Below are 19123 nucleotides of genomic sequence, written 5' to 3'. Positions count from 1 at the left end.
GAAAAAATAGTTAAAAAAAAATTAAATTCCAGGGGCAATGAATTACATTTCAGAAGTTCCCTTAACAACTTTGTAACTTCATTTTCAGCAAAAGTAAAAACTCTGAAAAGTTGGCTGGTTTGTCCTGCTCCACCTCTGAAGCTTGTCAAAGCCAGCTTCTGTGCAAGGTTCACATACTAACATGGATGATAAGTCTTCACCAGATAACATGATGACATTTGAACATGCAGTGTTTATAAACAGCAGTGCTGCAGTTTCAAGTGGCTGTTAGTTAAACAAGACTGTTTTCTGTCTGAAAAATCAAAATAAAGCTTTATTCTGCAATGCTCCATAATGATGTGAACAAGTTTGTTTTTTTGTCATGTTGGATAGTTAGAAATAGAACTTTTTCTTCTTTATCCTTAACAGTTTTCTTTAAGGTGATGTATTTGTTAGGTACATGTTCATATAATAAACCACTTTACAAGCTTTGATGCAGATTTAGTCAATGAAAGCCTAAAATCTATGTCAGAAGCCTACTTGAGCCTAGATGGTCTATCTGGCTGTTCTGGTAAATGCACATCAGCTCTGAAAACGGCGTTACAAAATGGTTGCTTCTGATTCAGCCAGAAAACCTGAAGCTTTGTGAACATAGTAAGACTTCTCTCTTAAGTGTCTTGGGACGCTTGGCTAACTATGAATAAATGAAATTAAATCAAAGCATTAAGGAGCTTACAGAAATGTGAGGAAGCCTTACGCACCTGTTCGGTTTCTGCATGATTCAGTGATCGCTGGAAACTTCAAGAAGCTCAAGAACAAAATGCTGGGAGGGGATGGAAGCTGGAGGCTTATCACCTTCCAGGAAACAGGCAGCATTTCTCAGATCACAGAAATCCTTTTTATTCTTTCCATTTTGACAGTCTTCTCAGATTGGCTTTGGTTATTATTCTTAAAATAACATTGTTGTCTTGCATAAGCCACAGGCCACAAAAACTAGTTACCTATGTTGTTCATCTGTAAGAAAAAAAGCATTGTGATGTAAGTTATAAGGCTTTCAGAAGTGAGAAATTCCTTTTAAAATCTTTTACCGCTTCTTTTTGTTCCCTAGGGGAAAAAAAATCAGCTGCTTCAGCTGCTGCTTCGTAACTGAAAATGACTCTGTGTTGTGGACCTGAGGGCATGAAGAGACCTTAATGGTTCTGACCAGCTTCACCCAGCGCCTTCTCTCACACCCTCCCATGGGCCTGGGAGCCCCGTTTTGACTTAGCCTGGCTTTCAGTCCTCTTCTGAGCTATGCTTTGGGAGTGTGGGTCTCCATTTCCACCAGAGCTCTGCCCGTGGGCCTTCCTAATCTGCAACTGCAGTCCTGCTTCCACCATGGACCTGCTATTAGTGTTCTGTGCCTGACTCTGGCTGCTGTCGTGGTGCCTGATTCTGACTCTCTGGTTTTACCTTGCTCCATGGATTTACATGATGATCCAAACTATCGACTGAACCTGGCTGCTAACAAAGCCTGCCTTGCTTGATGGTGGTGAGGCTCTTCCTGTTCTCAGCTCCATGCCATGTACAGCATGGCCAACCCTTGCTGCTCCGAGATCTTGCCTTCCTTCAAATAACAAAGACTTTGCTAAACTTGGGATGCTTGGAGATGAATTTACAATATTCTTATAAAGAGAAGATTTTTTCTTTTTGACTTTGTTGAAAATTGAATACTACTATCGGAAAGCTGGAGATTGAAAGAGACTAATTATGCTTCAGTAATTGTAACTTTTGTCTCCAAGCAAAAAGAGAAGCATATAAAAGATGGTAAGTCAATCTGATCTTTTTTTTTTCTTTCTTTCTTTTTAATCAGTTCAAATGTTAAGTAAAAATAAAGAAGATAGCCTGGATTCTCTGCTCAGTAATTCCTCTGTAATTAAGATATGTGTGTGTAAGCATACGTAGGATAGAAAGAATAGAAGGAACTCCCATTAACTTCAAAGGAAGGAAAATGGAAACAAAGCCTGTGTTTGTAGCTGTTCATCATAGGGAGATTTACAGAAAAACAGAAGCCCACACTTCTGCCATAAGACTATTATGACATTTACTCTTGTATGTAATAACCATGCATATGCACAAGATTTTTTTTTTCTTAGCATAGCTCTCGAATTAATATTTTTTAATATCTGCTAGATCGTATTAAAAGCATCTAACTAGTTGTTTTATTGAAAAAAATAGCTATTTTCAGTTTGATGTTAAGGAAGAAGCTAACAGATGATGATAAAAGGCCTCTTTCCCTGTTTTTCCTTCAAGGTTGGTGAATTAGCAGTGCTTACAGTGTCATAACGCTGTGGCAAGCTGTGTTGCAAGCTCTAAATGAGTTTGGTAATGGCTTTGGAAAGAGTTTGTAAAATGACTTTAAATGAGAGAGAGTCCTATTTTGAAGATTTCATAAATCTCAGAGGGTATTATTGGAAGAAAATCTGCTGTAGTTACTTAGCAAAAAAAAAAAGAAAAAAAGAAAAACCCAGAAAAAACATACACACAAAAAAATCTTTTCAGTTTTTATACTTGGCCTTCAATTATTTAGGCCCTCCAGACAGGCAATTCTATATGGCAGTTCTGGGGTTTGTTTTGTTACAACTCCCAAAACTCTCTGTTTAAAATTGGATAGAAATGTTCAATTGCCAGAGCTATAGCAGTGTTTAGCTTTAATCTTAATTTTAAATAAATATGATATTGTTTTATTGAATTATCTGGGTTTAAACACACGAGGCTTGTACGCAGAGGCTGCAGACTAAATTCTATGCTCTCAAGTGAACAGATCTGTTGAAGCTTCATTGTAAGTCTAGCTGGGTTCAATGTTTTCACTCCTGATTCTCCAGATCTTCAAATACTTGCTTAATTTGCCGGCAGTGAGCACTTCACTAGGTAACGAAATGAAGGACTGAACAGGTTAGGTATCTGCCTTTATGAACTGATCACAGCAATGCTTGTTTCAAGCGATTAAGCTGCCTGAAATGATGATTATGAAGTTAAGGATTTTTTATAGCTGACTGAAGATTCAGATCTTCCTAGTTCTATCAGTTTTAAGAATATTTATAACTGCCAGTAGACAGTACATTTCTACATTTCTCAGACTCAGTTTTCCTTTCTTTAGAAAAAGGAAAGGAAATACTCCTGATTCTAAGGAATGTCTTCAGCATTTCAGTCTACAGTTAACACAAACGTAGTACTTTCATTTTCAGCCGTGGATATTAAGTCCACTGTTGGAAGTTGCTAACATACACGTGAACCTTGACTTGCTTTGTTGTTTGATGCTTGATTATGCTCTTACACAAACTCATTTACTGGATTCTGTACTTGCTTCATAGTAGTTGCCCCAGAGCATTGTAATTAGTGTGGAAGTTGGCACCATAAAACCTTCAAGCTGCGTTTTTTCTTCCTCTCATCTTCTTCTGGTAATTAATTTCTGTTTCAGTATGAAAAATAACTTATGAGAAGTCTTAATTGATGAAGTCTGTAGTACTTCTATTAGTATACCCAGTTTGTGCAGTTCCTTGCTATTAATTCTTGTGGAGGCATAGAAGACACATTAGATGGAAGTGAAGCCAATGGTCTAAGCAGATGCTCTTGGTTGTGGCTTGCTCTCATTCAAGGTGGGCACATGAAGCTGTAATCCAAAGCACATTAAACTTTTATGCTTAAGAGACATTGCACAATATGCTGGGAAATTCTTGGGTTAGTTATTTCTAAACTGATGTTTATAATTTTTCTTCTTGTTGCTCAGTCATGTTTTTTTCACACTTGTGTGAATTTTGATGTCTAAGCTGTGAGGTCTCAGGCTACCTCTCACTCTGCAGAAACAAGGCTGGGTGGAGGGCTGAGAAGCTTTCTTTCAGTTTTCCCACTTGTAGTAAAAATTGTTAGGTTTTCAAACGTAATGGGACAGAATTTATCAAGAAGGGAAGCTGCACACTCCTAATATGGAGGAAATATGGGAATGATTGTGCTTTTTATTCATATTTATTATACCTGCTGTGTTCAGTCACAACAGTTGAATGAGAAATGTAATATTTGGTACTCTTGGAGAGAGGACATTCAGCTTTTCCTCCTTTGTGACATAGTTCTAAATGTTGAGCTGAACTCAGCTGTTCTCTTAGTTTGGGAAGCAGTATAGGATACTGTGTTAATATTCTGGTTTTCATTACTTTCTCCTTTTTCTTCTCTGTCATAAAGGACCCGATCAACAGCTTCATGGAGCCCATTGTGCTGGAGGGAGCTCTGCAATGCTTAGAGCAAAGCATAGCTGGGGCACGGAAAGTAAAGCTTTTTTTTCTGTAGTAGAGGCCTAATTTCTTGTATCTGGATTATGTGCTGAATGGTGCATTGCCTGTGAGTGACTGGCATTGGATGACCAGCCTCTTTCTCTCTCTCTGATTAGAGTGATTTGTTCATTTATTTTTTCCATCTCCTTCCAATTCACCTTCAGGCATTTGCTCAGTGAAAGGATTTAGATCATACGAGGAGCAGTTCTGAATGCAACACAATTATTTACCCTGTACATCTTGCTTCTTTTACAGTTGGTGTTTAATGTTGCATGGATGAGTGCAGACTGGCTGTTAAGATCAAATGAAAACTTATGTACTCTCTTCTGTGCTAAAAACATTCACCAGTTTTAATAGAATAAAGCAATTATCATGAAATTAAGAGAAGTGGCAATTGCTTTACACAGCATGGAACTTAATATACAGGAAACAAAGTGTTTTAAAAAACTCTTTTTTTTATATACCAATGGCAATGAAAATAATGCTTTCAATATGATTCTCTTCAACAGACTTGGTTTTATGTTGCTGGAGTTTCCTATGAGGAATTGTAGTTTGAAAGTTTCTGTTGGAATATTGCAGTGCTTGGACTCACTTTTCTTGTCCCACAGTGCCTTGCCATCTCACATGTCTTCTGGTATCTCGTAAGGTTAGCAGGAGTGTAATGAAGTGTTCACAGTATTTTCTTTGTGTGTAAAAACAGTAATACTGAACCAGTGAGGATGTCAGAATTCATGGTGTCAGTGTATTAATGCCTGCCATCAACTGTACAGGACTCTTACAGTTCAGTTCCCAACAAGATTTCTCTGCCTTATTTTCATGGTTAATGTATGTATTTTATGTGTGTGCAGTGGATGGGGAAAAGCTTTTGCTGAGCTCCGAAGGAGGCTGTGGGAAAGCTGGTGGAGGTTGCTGAACCTGAGCAGCACTGGAGATCTGGAGCTATAAGCCACAGCCCAGCAGGCACTGATGTAGTTGTAGCTGAACACTGAAATCTTTATTGCCTAGTAAACTGGCCTTTGATGCCAAAAATTGATTATGTTCTAGTTTATGTACTAATGCAGTGTATCTTGGGGATTAAAAGTGCTTCGGTGTGCTTACATCCAAGAGTTGCAAATGAATTTACTGACAAGCTCTAGCCAGCATTCCTCTGTCACATAGCGCACTACAACTGCCCCCACATGGCACATGTCAGGGGCTTGTCCCACTGGCCTTTGGCCTGCAATCAGGATGCCTTTACCTTAGGATCCACACTCTCTGCTTTGCGCTAAACAATGCTGAGTGCAGTCTTGTGTTCAGTAACACCACAACGAAAGGCAAGGTGATGGTTTTGAAACACGAGGAAGCTTTCAAGTCAATGATGAACATGTTGAATAATGAAATGATTGTGTAACTGTAAGCCTGAGCAAGTATCTCATGTTAGCACACACTCGAATTTCAAATGAAAGTGCTCACTGTGCTGTCATTAAAAAAGAAAAAGTGAAAACCAGACACTATGTCAATCAGTCCAAGGGCTGAGGCTCAAAAGTAGTTCATACTGAATGCAGAGAGCTCCTTCAGCATTAAGTTTTGGCTATGATATAGTCCTTATTCCAAGGCCTGAATTTTTGAGCCTTGCTACATACGGCTGATGCAATTCATGTATAAATATGAGATTTGTGAGCAGAAGCTAAAATGTAAATGTCTTGAGTCCAGTTTTGGGCGTGAGGGGAGTTTTCTGAATGTTGCACTTGTGTGTGTGTGAAGGTGCAGTTATGCCATTACTTAGAGATCTGAATGCAGCTGGGGTATAGTTCATAGTTTTCATTTAAACTTGTATTGATTGCTGACCCCAAAGAAATTACCAACAAACTGGATCATGACAGTTTGTGCCGTGCAGTGGTGTATTTCATTTAATGTGATAGTAAATATAGTTATTCGAGAGGGAAAAGAATCTGAGGGAGCCTCATCTGATGCTGCAGATGGCTTTTTGCAGTACTGCACGGGTGGCTGTTGAAATCTCTGAAGGATAGGAAGGAAAAAAGAAAAAGGAGTCAAGGCCACAACCTCAATTTACAGCATAACAAAATTAGAAATTGAAAGGATTTGGGAAGGAATGCTCCTCTAAGGAGGAAATTATGATTTTATGTCTCTTGATACGCCACTGTATTTCTGCCCTTGTAATTGAGTGCAGTACTGAGGATGTGCAGTGTTTCTCATCTTCCTTTCTACAGTGGGTAGGTTGGGACTGATAATGTCTCTGACTTTGACACTGCAGGATTTGATGTGCACAGCCATGTGCTTACAGCTGAATGTGGAGCAATGCTGAGCAGTGCTGAGCGAATTCTTGGTAATACTGTGTGTTCCAAGGGCTCGGGTGTATCCTGGGTATTTGCACTGATAATCAAACAATTTCTGTGTTTTCTGGTGGGCTCTAAGGTGGAGACATGTAAGAGCACACAGATCCACATGATGCTGGCTTGGCTTTTGGGTCATCATACAAAGACAATGTTGATAATAGGGTTTTTTTTTACCTGTAGGACTTGCTTTGTATGTAAGCTTCCTACCCAACCCCACTTCCTATTTGACATTAACTTATATTTACAGACTCCCTCCCAATATATATATATATATATATATATATATATATATATATTTATATATATATATATTTATATATTTATATATTTATATATTTATATATTTATATATTTATATATTTATATATATATAAAAACTTAAGTATTTAATTATATATAAATTTAAGATTTATATTTATATGTGCATTCTAGACCTGCATCATAATAAGATGTGATGGGAGACAAGGCGTAGTGAACTGCTAAAGCGTGAAGGCCGGTAAATAAATGGCCTGCTTCAACTTTTGTGTTTTTAATCCATCAAGCAGAGTTCTTTTCCTGTAGCTTTGTCTTTTTTTTTTTCTTTCTGAATGAACTTGAATGTTTCGTCTTTGCTTTGTAATTATGCCACGGATTAATATATTGTAAAAGAGCTCATTTTGGAGCCTGAAATTAAGCCAGTTCTTTTTCAGCTTTTTCTTAATTACTCGTGTAAGTAAGAGTCATAAACCCATGGCAGAGAACAAATGAAAAAAAATTAAAAAACTTAAAAGGTGTGGGGAGAAGTGACAGTGGCATCCATTTGGCTGCTTTAATAATAAATGGCTCAGAATGCTCTGTGAAACAGCCACAGCACAGGAAATATTAAAGAACTCAACAGTCTGCGTGTAGTTATGGAAAGGACATAAAGTTTTCAGACAACGGTCTCATCAGGGATCCCAGTTGTAAACAGTCTGGAGTGTACCCACTTAATTATATGAAAACCTGGATGATGCTCTGGGGAAGAATTAAAAAATGCAGAACTGCATCCCACGTTAAAGGCGAATATTTAATCAAGTCAAAAGCTTCTTTGTGCTCTATAGCAAGCCAAGTTAAATCTGGGCTGCTAAATATTTTATTAGTGTTGATGTTCACTTTAGCCATACATCAGATCATGGTAACAGCAACAGAAGTATTTCTTCCACTTAGGGAACATGGGGCTGTGATGTGCAACTTTCCTTGGCAGTTATGATGCTTAGTGTGGAAAGTGGCCTCAAGGAAAGAGAATCTGGAGCTGGAAAGTGGCCACACTGAAGTGTGTTAAGATGGTGGCCATGCCGTGCAGGAGAGAGCAATTCATGCATGTGTACCGTTCTTTTCACACAGCTATGCCACTTCAAATATATTAATATATATTTAAAAAGGGAGCACAGTAGGAACCTACTGACACAGACTACTTTTACTCAAGCTTGATGCATCACTGAAGAACAGAGAAACTAAAAAAATTACGGTTTTCCTTTCAAAACAAGCTCAAATAACTGAAAAATATAGGTTTTCTTGTATGGTATTTCTGAAGCCAGTCATATTGAAATTAATTATATTTTAACCTTTTTTATCACCCTCAGCACTTTGGCAAGTTAACTTGGAGAAAGGGCAGGTTTGTCTTGCAGTTTGGGTCAGCACAAACCTCCATTAGCTATAAATTATTTGTTATGTGCTCAGTGCTTTATGATGCCTGCAGTGAAGGGCCACCATAAAAGCACTTATACACATAGTATGCAAGAAATATGGTTTTCATGCTTCTGAAATCCAGGATGCTGTTTAGGAATTAATGCATGACTGCCTGCCATAAAGTAAAAATGATGGCTGTCTTCTTCCTGAAATGTTAATTTCAAAATTCATGAAGTTCAGGTCTAAATGTTTCTAGAAACTAATGATAATTACAAACCCAATGTCGGTTTTGGCAGTTTAGTGCAGTTAAGCTTAGAGTGGGAAATCAAGAGCTTTTAGTAAAAACACAGCTTAGTAGGAGGCCATGTGTTCCAATAGTATAAGTAGATTTCCAGTGATTTTGAGAAATTTTATTTCCTGGATGCCCAGTAAATAGCACTGCAGAAATGCCAGTTAACTGAAGGCTGGATGCAGTTAGAAGCAGCTGGCAGCGGGGCAGAGCCGTGCCCCAGCTCAGCATTGTGCTGTTACCTGATCCCTACTCTCACCCAGCGTAGGTTTGTGGCCACGAATCAACGTGGGCACTATTCCTGCATCCACAGTCATTTAATTTATTAGACAGAGTTCAGCTTGCCTTCTGAAGAAGGAAATCAATAACGATTTATTACCATCTTACAGCTTGATGCCTTTTGAAACCACATTCTTGCTCCAATGTCCTGCAGTAATGAAGCCTTCGGTGTTGCTCCTTCGCATGTCTGCAACCTTTTTGAACCTCAGATGACCTCTTGTTGTTATGTTCTACAGAACAAGAGCAAATGTGAGGAAAGAAAATTCATTACCTTATCCAGATAATTACCAGTACTACATTAAATATGCCTCCAACTTTTCACCTTTGGGAGGTGAGTGGTTTCTTTTCCTGCAGCCCCTGAGGTGCATCCACATAAGTGTAGCTGTTTCCTGGCTTAGAACTGTTGGGCTTTGCAGTCTGGGGGATATCTAATAGAGCTGATCTCCCCACCCTGCAGCTTTGAAGTTTACCTCATTAACTGGGGATCTGCTGGCCTTTCTGTCCTCTTATATTTGTTAATACTGAAATTTTCAAATTGCATCGCACTTCTATTATCTTATTGTCTGTTGGTTTAATTGACTTCTTGTTTGCTTTTTCTCTTGTGTCCGGTTTAAATGACTGCACACGACAACTATTGTGGAGGATACACGCAGTGACAGCCCCAGCAGTTCTATTAGTGTAGGCTGACTCTATCAGATATTTCAGAAGTTACTGTAATTGTATTTAAATTACATACTTTTCATATTAATTCAATCCTTCATAGTCTGAAGAATTATTTTGTAGACAGGTTATATTGTTGAAAAGGTAAGATGTGTCTAAACCAACTAAATACCTAATTGTGTGTGCTTCTGAATGGTACTGTGTGCTATGTGTTTATAAGTGAAAGTAATGTATTTCTGGAAGCTGTAAGTTAGATAAACAACTTTAAGTTAGAAAAGCAGCTGAAGCTCAAGTCACTCACAAAGTTCTTCATTTAAACGTGTTTCATGGTTCTGTTCTGCAGTTTTTTTGCTGTGACCAACTTACTGAGCCCTCAAGCAGAGCTTTCCTCAAGCCCTGTTCTGCACTGACTCTGCCATGCTTCTGATTTTCTCTTGCTTCCATTCCCACAAGATGCCCATTTGAACAGTGACTTTTAAAGAAGTCCCAGTGAGTCTTTGAATTGATCCTTGTTGCTGTTTTAGTTCTTTCTTTGCCTTAGGCCTGTGAATATTTAACGAGGAGCCACGGAATTCTTTAGGATTTCACAGCTTTCATAAATTATTTCTAATTATTTAACTAACTCTTAATACTCAACTAGCAATGTCTGCTTTTAATAAGTAAAAGTAGTTGTTCTTGTGGTGTTTTGCTGTTTTTTGTGGGGTTTTTTTTGTTTTGTTTTTTGTTTTGTTTTTTACAGAAACAGGGTAGAAAGCAATTATATGAGCATTGCTATCAGCAAATGTGAAGGGACACTCACACTTGGCAGGCAGGGAGCAGGCAGTGCTGTGCAGGTCAGCAAACTTGTCACCCAGCTCCACTGCAGGCAGGAGAGCAATCTTGCTGCTGGCTTCACTCTGTTCCCTTGAGACACTGTTGCTTGAGATTATAGACTATTTTCAATAATGATATAAAGCTGCATGAGACTTCATTGTTTTGTTCAGTTAGTCTCAAGGATTTGCAGAGAGAGATCGCATTGAAGAGCTTTTATTTAAAAGATGGATTATTTTAGGGACTGGAGAGTTATTACTAGCTTATCTGGGAACATCACTGTATTACTCAAGACCTTTTGTTGTGAATGGTATGTTGTCTGGTTACTGAGATTCTGTCTTACAAATGTTTTGTTCCATCTTCAATTAATTATTGTAGGTGTACTGCTTGAGCACCTGAAGCGTTTCCTGCTCTGGATATAATGTCAGTGTGTTAAGAAAACAGATACTAAAACACAGCCAAAAATGGGAATGAAGCCTTGCTAAGAGAGGAATTTTTAATTAATGACAGGTCATTGATTATTGGAACTGGAATCTCTAGTGCAAGAGCACCTTGCTGCAAGAGGAGGTATTAGAAGATAAAGGCTTTGTGTCAATCTCTGTAAGCCATGCTTGCAGGAGTGAAATTGGATTTCTGGTATGTACTGCAAGTTCTTTCTTGCACAGAAACAAGTAAGTAGCCAGGCCTGAAGGTGGCTATCTTAGACTTCAAATAGTTGTAGTCCTGCAGTCTGTGTGGGCATGGATGGTATTGCCCTGTGTATGTTCTTGAAGGGTTAAGCCCTCTGGTGCTTTGGAGCAGTTTTTCTCTGCATGTGCAAACAATTCACGCTTAATAATTTCACTGCTGTAGATAAATTGTAATTCTTCCACTTACGTGGAGAAAATACATTCCTGATACACAGGTTTGTAACTTTTATGAGCAATCACAATGTTGCATGAATTGGGGGTTTCCTGTGGACGTGTCTTTCTGATCTATGAATCTTCACTGAAATGAGTACAGAGAAGAAAGTCACCACAATAAAGGAAACTAATGGAAACAAAATCCAGCTGTAATAAGAGACCAGCAAGAAGAGCAGTCTTTAGATACCGCTGGCTTCAGAAAGCTGACAGTTTAATTAAAATCATTATTTGGAACACAAGGTAACATAGCTTTGCCTTTAATAGGAATGCTTTGTGAAATAAGTGTGTGATTGTATTTCAAAATACAAATTAATTGGTTACTGGCTAGATAATGACTGATACTGGTAGGCATTTGTGCCATCATCTTGCACTGTTTGGTGTCCAGCTGTGTCCAGGTTACCATAAGATGGACAGAGTTCTCAAGTCCTGCCAGATGGAGCAGTTTCAGTGTTTTGTCCAAACTCCAGGTATTACTGAAACAAGGCTGTTGAAGCAAAGCATATGTACAGTTAAGTGCAGAGCCTGATGTCTGGAGAAGAAAAAATATATTAAGAAATATGAAGTAATGAGTGATTTTTTTTTCCCTCATGTTAGCACTAATCAAAAATGTGCACACCATCTTGAATGCTTTTAATAAAACCTGAGTTACAGGTGGGATTCATTTGGGATGTAAAACGAAAGCCTTTTTGAATAAGAATATTGAGAGGTTCCCTTCAAACCTCATAGACAGTTGTTTCTAAGCTTATCTTTTCAAAGTTCATGCAAAGCTTAGTGTATGTCTTGCTTATCTCTGGCATGTTGTAGTGCTTCAGAATACTGTATGACAATCATTTACTTTACACCACTGTGAGCAAGTAAGAATTAATCCAGCTTTACAGCTGGGCTGAAAGAACAGGGGCTAAGCGATTTCCTCAAGGTCATCCAGAAGATTATTGGCAGAGCCAGGATTAAAACTTACTTCTAAAATCCTAAAATATGAGAATTTGTAACAGTGCCCGAAATGGGGGGGGGGGGGGGGGGCTGAGGGGTGGGATAAGAGTCTCTTATGAATTTATTAAGCAAATTGAAACACTTTCTTGCAAGCTTGCTTCTGTCCACTGCAAACCACGTAGGCATACAAGAAAAATATTGTAATTTTTCTTCCTTTCTGGCTTTCCTCTTTAATTTGTGGTGCTTAAGATTAACTGCTGGGGTCTTCAGAGCTTCCTTTCTTATACCCTTGGTAGGTAGGTCCCTTTGGAATTTGTGTTCATACAAATGGAGAGTGAGGAGACTCGAGTCTGACTGAGAAGGGATATTTGCATGTACTTTAACCTTTGCATATACTGGGACTGTAAGAAGATTAGAGTCAATCTGGGAATTTGAGGTTTTTGTCCTGTTTAGGGCAGGGTTTTGGGGGTTTTTTTGAGTCTGTATATACCTCTGATTCGATGCTTTTACTAGACTCTCTGTCAAATAGAATTTAATTCTGCTACTGAGCTGGCTTCTAAACAACGTATGACTAGCCTTAAAAAGCCCAAAGCCTAGAGGTAAATACATGTTATCAGTAAGAGATGTTTGTGGGGATGCGTGCTGCAGGATGTAAATGTCAATGACTGTGCTGTTACTACAGTGTGTGGTATCTATGCTGAGAAGCATATTCAAAGATCAGGAATCTGTGTGAGGGGAGAGCCTTCATTAGTGCTTGTTACCCCGTTATATCCCTGGTTTTCTGTGCAGGCAGCACAAATAGCTCTCAAACTCATCCAGAAATCGAGTCACCGGTTGACAACCCTCATTGTTCAGCAACATCAGCACTGCAAACTTTTCAACAATATGAAGCTACTTCTTGCAATATTATTTTATGAAATATCTTGATACTATTGCTATTTGTTGGAGCCAGAGTTCAACCCAGACATCAAAACATCTGTTTGTTTACAAAACTGGTAGATCACAGTTTCCTTAAGGTTATGCAATAATTCAGAAACCAGTGCTGAAAGGATAATATTCCTGTGCATGGAAAGAAAGCTGCATGAAACATCTGCTTGCCAATTGCTTGAATTTACTCTGATCAAATACTTAAGAATTTTGATGAAATGACCCCCCAGGAGAAACTATTCATCTTCAGAGTGGGTTTTTTGTTGTTGTTGTTGTAATTTTGTGTGTATAAAAACTCTGTAGGTTCAAAAATATAACAGAATCTGCAAAGCTTGATGATGCCAATAGCTTCCTGGGGATTCCACTGCAATGATCTAATTTATTGGGGGCGGGGGATTTGACTCATGAAAATGCTGTGGCTCACAATAAGCAGAATCTGTAAGCTTTTGAACAATCTGTTAATGCAGATTGCTGGACTTGAGCACTCTGCTTCTTGCTGCACATCTGGCATCACCTGATCCTTCAGCTTGTGAGAGCCTGTGCTCTTCCTGATGACTTAACACAGTTTGAGGCCTTGCCACATCCCCTCATTGGGCAGAGACGATGACAGTGGCTTTTCTGACATTTTGGGTTGGGCTTTTCTTTCTTCTTCTAGTACTTCATGAGCCATAACAAATTGAAAAGTGTTGTACAAAACACCAAGTCTTTCCAAAATCATTTAGTGTATCTGTGGCATTTAATTGTGAGTGACAACGAAGGTGTTGAACTTTCAGTCTGGATCACCACTCTTCATGCTGAAGCCAGTGCATCCTGCTGAGATTTGCATGTGCTTAACATGGCAGGATTTTGCAGATTGGTCAGATATAGAGCAGCACTGATTCCTGCAGATATAGAGCATGATTGATTCCTGCTGTATGTTTTCAGCTGGCACGATCTGTAGAAAAGGTTTCATGGTAAGGAATTGTTTTCTGAGATCTGGGAATGAAGATTTGGAGGAGCCAGCCATAAAGCATCTCAACAGTTCCTTAATTCGTAATTTGTTTGAGTTCTACTTGGATCAGAAGTACTTGCTAGGGTTAGAAAAAAATGAGCAAAAATAGGAAATAAGTCCACTAAAAACAATCTAGAGGGAGAACAGCATTTATTGGAATATTGCATTTATTACGTGTTGCTTATAAAATATTTTCTTCATTTACAAATGCATTTGTATGCAGCTTTTCCCCCACTTCTTAAGAGAAACATAACCTCCTTGTATTTGTGGGTCTGTGATATATAGCTACCACTCTTACTGTGTGCTTCCAAAAGTGTGACGGAGATCTTGACAGAAGAGGAAAGGAGGAAAAAAGACTAAAAAGTAAAAAGGTTCTTAAATCAGGGAACTGTCAATAGCATCACACAAACTAAATTTAACAGCTAATTTACTGGTGACAGAAATATAATCCATGTACTTCATGCATCTAATATAATCTGTCAATTGTATTTAAGGAGGAGTGGAGAGCAAGGCAGCATTTAATAACATGTAGAAGAAAGATGAATTTGTAAGGTAACTGACAGAAACGTCCATTACCTCATTTTGTTCCTGTGGTGTTCCTCCCCTTTTCTGACAGAAATCTTAAGAGTTTGATCCTTATGAAATATAGAATTATTACATTAAAGGATGTCTTTTTTTTTCCCCCCTTTCTTGTCAAAATTGTTCAATTTCAAAAACAACCAAATGAGAGTAAGAGGATTCTGACCTCATCCCCATCTAAACAAAGGAAAGAGGCCATGTGGTTCTTGAGATGAAAGATGTAGGGGTTGATTTCAAATCTCAATCCTTCCAGATCATATCCAGGCTATGTGCTGGGTACACATAAGTGAATAGCAATCAGTTCTGTAGTCTGTGGCAGTTGAGAAAATCCAAGTGCTGTAGAAGAGAAGTGTAAGTATGCACGGATACAGAATTAATTTTAGAATAGTAATGGAGTAGAAGCTGAAAATACAAAATGAGAGTGAAAAAATTGTGGGACACGTGAAAATACTTGAAGCAAAACCAAAGTGAGTTCCTAGTTTATCCTTCTGTCACTTTTGTTCAATGCATGTGACGATTAGTGATGCTGAAGTCCTACAGAAACTGCCATGCAGAGGAAAATCCCATCTATTGTAGCAGCATGAGCCACTCATCAAACTAAACCCAGTATAGATAGATCAGAGGCCTCGATAATCAGGACATTGACCTCAGGATATTGACTGTAGCCAAGAGATGAGTATAAAGTAACTGCTGTAACTCTTATTTTGACTACTATTGCACTGTGGTTTGTTTTTTCATCCCTTTGTAGGCTTTTGGATGAGTGGCAAAGTGGAGCATGGAACAGCTCACAAAGCTGGGCTCTGTAGCTAGGGAAGAATTGTGAGGGACTGTTAGTGTCATGGCTGAGGGAAGACATGACTCTTCCAATTAAGAGCATCTTCATAACAATATCAAATAAGCTTCTCTACAAAATAGCATGGAAAGAACTTTCTGAAAAATATAAATCTAGTGTAAAATCCTTCTTGCTGTGACAGACATTATTTCCTGTAAAAATGTTTTCTCTTTATTACATGTTGTCATTTGGGAGTGCAGAGACACCATAGCACACTGCAGACAATGATATTTATATGATGTGATAAACACATTCATCCACAGGCATCTTTCTATTGGCTTATGAGATACTGTTGATCTAAAAATGGGAAAATGTGTTTGTAGACTTGTCCATGGAAGCAGCAACTTATTACCTCTGGCTTTTTGTTCATTTATATTGCAATCTTACGAGGTTCTTTTGTTTAAGCAAAAAGCTAGCTCTCTTCTGAATTGTATCTATGGCATTTATCAGCAAAGTATAATGAAGACAGCATATTGTCTATCAGCTGTTCTTCTCCAGACATGGAAGCTTTGAATTTGCTTAGAGGTTTTTCAAACCAATACTTATAATTAAGTACTTTTTAGGTTTTAGTGATGCTAACACTCAAATATTTAAGCTTGAGTAAGAAATTCTGCCTTTAATCTCTTGTTTGTAATATAAGGATGAAACTGGAGACACATTGTTTCGGGGAAATTATGAACATATTTATTATTTTAACCTATTTTACTTCAGACACTACTATGGGGAAAGAGCTCATTATTATAGATCTGCATAATAATATTTTTTCATGATCATAATCTGTGTTTTTTATTGTATCTTAGTATAAATACCTGTAAAAGCATCTCTTCTGAACTAATTTTATGCACGTCTTTCTGACTTTCAAATTCTTGAATGGTCATTTATTTATCAGTGTGGCATATGGGATCCTCAGTAGGCATTGGGGCTGTTCAGTTCCAAAGGCAGGCCGTAGCTGCTTCAAAACTGGCAATGCAAGCGGGTGGCTTAAGGAGCAGGGGATGGTACGTGTGCTGTGTGCTTATCACTACTTGAAACTTTTCCAACCAAATATGTTCTCATGAGAAGACAGTTTTGCTGAGAAGGAAACTTTCCACAAGTACATACGAACTTCAGTAAGATAAAGTTGTGACAGAAAAGTCAAAATGAGTAATTTCAATAAATGTCAAAACACGTCATTTCTAGAAGAGAACTTCTCGGATTTTCCTGAGTGTTAATTTTTATACCACGTATTTTAAAATGTAATAATGTTTCTCCTGACTTAAAATGTCTCAGCTACTAATTTCATAGCAAATTCAAAGTGTCGAATTTGGAGAATTATGAAGAAAATTGGTTTCAGTTCTTAGAGGCTTTGACCAAGGCTAAAAATCAGAATATGTTACATTCTCATACTGACTTCTCAGGTGTTTATGCTATTTCTGCTTGGGATTCACATCTTACATGTATGTGAGGACAAAGGCAGAAGAAAAAGTCAAGCAGGAAGAGATCAAGTGGCACACTGCTAACCAGAATAAGGTTGAAAGGATGAAGCAAGGTGTGCAGAGCAACTTGGGTAAGGCCAGAGCCAGAGTGAAAAGCCGTCATGGGTGGCTGGAACAGCCCGTAATGGTTGGTAAAGAGCACTTAGGAAATCAGTTTGACATCAGCTTCAGAAAGCCATTCCTTTCTCTGCTTCAATCTTACCTCCGGTTTGGAGTCTTTCTCATTCCTAACCCCCCCAGTCCAACCATTTTGTCATAGTGTTGGAAACTAATTAGTATTGTAAAATCGCTGAACCCAAAGCTGGTACTAAACCATACCTTTTAATTTTGAAAGTCTCTGCAGAATGTCTTTTTCTTGACCTAATAAAAACGATGAGCTCATACCTTGCTGTGTCATCAGGTTAAACCTTTAAACATGGATTGCCAGGTTTGTCACAATCCTTGCCAGTGAACATTCAGTATGTCTGGAGTGAATTAAATACATGTGACAATAAGATATTAAGTTTTGTGAGAGCGAGCCAGGCTAGGTGAACTGAGAACTCCCCTGTACCCTTTTTGCATATGAGTGCCAAGGCTTGTCTGTGTGCTTGCTGTAATCCTTGCCATAAATGCAGCGCTGATCATGCCACTTAGGTAAGCACTCTTATGTGTGTTAGCAATGAAAGTATCTCCAGTGCTTTCGGGTTTACTTTCAGTCTGAGGTTGATGATAGATCCTAGAAGAAACTGTAGAGGAATCTAACCTAACCCTCATGTTGGGCTTTCTCAGATTCAGTGAAGCCAAACACAGCATAGAAAATGGTATTAGAGCTTTACTGCAAAGCACTCACTGTTAGTGGAAGTGAAGAAGAAATATGAAGGGCTGTATTCAGTTCTGTTATTGACTGTTGTTTCAGCTTAAAAGTGGCTGCACAAAAATATGATCTCCAGTTCCTGATTTCTGAGGAGAAAAGCATAGCTGAGGAAACCCCTTCAAACAAAATCAATGCCACGGAAAAATGAGGCCTTTTCTTTTCTTCTTGTTTTCAAAAGGTTAATGTCAAAGTTAAGCCACGATATGTTTGTGAGTCAAAGGATGCTCATACATCCAGAAATGTCACTTGAATCTGTTTCGATGATCGTGAACTGTTTGTTCTTCAATTCTCTCTTTTAGTACCTGTAAACTTTTCTGAACAGTTATGTCATCAGGCAATGGTGAAATGGCAGTAAATGATGGCTGTTCCACTGGGGCTTGGGTTTATTTTTGCTTTGTGAGGGGTGGGGGAACATTGAGGAAAGTCCATGTGTGTAAAACACAGGTGAAGTTTAGGAAATCTGTCTGGGGAAAATCAATGTTCTCTTCATATCTACTTCAGTCATAAAATAGTGTTTCCGCTACTTGTAAAACTTGCAGGTCATTTGAAATCCATGTACAGCTTGCTTTCTTATGGAGGCTTGGAATTTGAAGGAATAAACTGTCTCTTAATTTAGCATCACTTGTGATGTTCAGGAGGAGGCCTCCCCAAAAAGGGGCTGATTTAACGAAGAGTTTAGGAGAGCAGCTGCCTCAGTGATTGTGTTCAGGGGACTAAAAGCCAAATACAAATACTGTCCTTGGGAGAGCTAGGGAAGGGAAGCCAAGTGAGTTACAAATGGCTTGCTTTGTGATTGCTCTAATTTTGCAGAAAGTGCTGTACCTAATGTAAAATCTGCCTCGTGTTCAATTTATATCAAGTGTTTTAGGACCAGACCAAGAGAGCTGTAATTTCCTCCTTCAAAGGATAGTAATCTCACAACAAGAAAGACATAATGGGTAGAAGTAGAGCTAGGAAAATAAATGCATAAATGTCATCACATGAGCACGACAAGAAAAGAAACTGCTGTTACAGAACCGATGTGGGAAATGTAGCTCCCAGTCTTACCAACCAGAGAGAAGTGTGGAAGCCAAAATGCGCTGCCTTCAGTTTGCCTCCCCTGAACCAATGCTGAGAAGCCCTCGCAAGAATTGCTGAGTGGTGCTGTTTGCAAACCTGGTTGTTTCTCCATACGGGGAGAAGCTGGTGATCCCTGCTTCTGATCCCTTCTCCTTTACAAAAGTGAGGCCTTTTCTGTGGTTAGTGTTACGTACTGAATGCTTCATATTGGAGAATTCTGTAATAAAGCAGAATCTTTAAATTTGTCCTAATGTGTCAAGGCTGCAAA

Source organism: Lagopus muta, chromosome 12, assembly GCF_023343835.1.
Source record: "Lagopus muta isolate bLagMut1 chromosome 12, bLagMut1 primary, whole genome shotgun sequence".
NCBI lineage: Eukaryota > Metazoa > Chordata > Aves > Galliformes > Phasianidae > Lagopus > Lagopus muta.
This window is presented reverse-complemented; position numbering follows the sequence as displayed.